Here is a 1,836-nt window from a genome sequence, read left to right as displayed (position 1 = left end):
GTCCCGCTTCGGGGGGGGGCGGCGGGGGTTGGCCGCGGGCGGGCTTCTGTTGGGGGGATCCACGGGCGTGTGCCCCTGAGGCGTACCTTCCCGTGTTTCGGCCGCGCCGTCCGTGCGAGTCGCCGTGCGTCCGGGCCCCCGTGCGCGTGCGCGAGCGGACCGTGTCCGTGGGTGCCGCGCGTCCGCGTTCCCGCGTGTTCTGCCTGCCCGCGCCTACCTCTGTGTCTCCCGGGCGTCCCGGGGTTGTGTCTGCTGCGCGCGCGCGCGCGCCCCCTCGCGTCCATCTCCGTGTTTCCGTGTGCTCCGTGGGCCCGTCCGTGTCTCCGGAGGGCACCCTGCGGTGCGGGCGCACGCGCGCGCGGGCGCGTTCCCGTCCTTCCGTCCGTCCGTCCGTCCGTCCGTCCGTCCTCCTCCTCCTCCTCCTCCTCCTCCTCCTCCGCCCCCCACCGCCCACACCCCCGCCGCCCCCCGCCGCCCCCACCGCCTCCGCCGCCTCCAAACCTCTTCCCCGCCTGGCGGGTGGCAGCCGGCGGCCACGTCGGACTGGATCCGGATATCGCCAGCGTGGGGCCCACGGCAAGGGCGCAGGCGGGGTGGGGTTGGGGGTGCGTGGTGGGCGGTGGGGGGGGTGGCGCCAGCGGTCCTCGGCGGCGGCGGGCCTAGCGCCGCCGGCACGTGCCCCTCCGGTTTCAGTCGGGACCGCCTCCGTGACGTCGAGGAGAGCTTCTCCACCCGTCCGTCCGAGGGCGCGGGGGTTCGGCGGACCGAGGGTGCCGTCGTCCCTCGACGACCGCCTTCGGGTCGCGCGCACACACACGCTCGGAGGCGCCCCGTCTCAACTGAAAGGAGTCGGCGGAGTAGAAACCGCGGCCCTCGAGACAGCTCCCTAACGCCGGGTGCGTGCGGCGGGGTGCTTTCTACACCCTACAGAAGGAAAACGCCTGTGGCCGGAGTTCTCGACGCCCGCCTTTCGACGCACCCTCTCGTCGCCTCGCTCCGTTTCCTAAGGCTCTCGTGACTCCTCCCGTTCTATTTCAGGGAGGCGCAGCTGAAGGGCTATCCGCTCCGCCCGTCCGTGAAGTTGGGCTTTCCCCCCGAAGGTGGCCGGAAGGGGGTGGGGGGGCGCGTGAGCCAAAGGATCTTGAAAACGCGGCGGCGGCGGTACCGCTTTCGGCTCTCGCCGATCCCACGCAGAGGCGGGGGCGCGGGCAGGTCCGCGCGCAGGTGCCCGTGCGAAGGTGCAGGCGCGTGCAGGCGCGGGCGCGCGCGCGCGCGCCCTCGGGCAGGTACGTAGAGGCGGGCGCCCGCGCGTGCACACCCCTAGGCGTACGCACGGGCACGGACGCGCCCGAGGGCGCGCGCGTACCGGCGCGGGCGCGCCCGTGTGGGCGCGCCCACGCCTACGCGCGTGTACCCGCGCGGGTACGCACGGGCAGGCACGTGCGTACCGCCCGCCCGCGCACGGGCGCGTGCACGCGCCTGCGTGTCCGTATCTGCAGCCACGGGCGTGAGCGCGTGGGCGCCTACCGTCCTTCTTCTACCTAACGCCGTCACCGGGCTGGCTCGGCGTCCAGGTATGCCTGTCTCCCCCTCCCCTCCAATCCCCTCCCCCTCCCCTCCCCCTCCCCTCCCCTCCCCTCCCCCTCCCCCTCCCGTCCCTCCCCCCTCCCCCTCCCGTCCCTCCCCCCTCCCCCGTCCCCCTCCCCCTCCCCTCCCCTCGTCTCCCCTCCCCTCCCCCTCCCCCTCCCCGTCCCTCCCCCCACCGCCTCCCCTCCCCCACCCCTCCCCCTCCCCTCCCCCTCGCCTCCCCTGCCCCCATCCCCCTCCCCTCCCCCA

Source organism: Loxodonta africana, unplaced genomic scaffold (genome assembly GCF_030014295.1).
Source record: "Loxodonta africana isolate mLoxAfr1 unplaced genomic scaffold, mLoxAfr1.hap2 scaffold_742, whole genome shotgun sequence".
NCBI lineage: Eukaryota > Metazoa > Chordata > Mammalia > Proboscidea > Elephantidae > Loxodonta > Loxodonta africana.
This window is presented reverse-complemented; position numbering follows the sequence as displayed.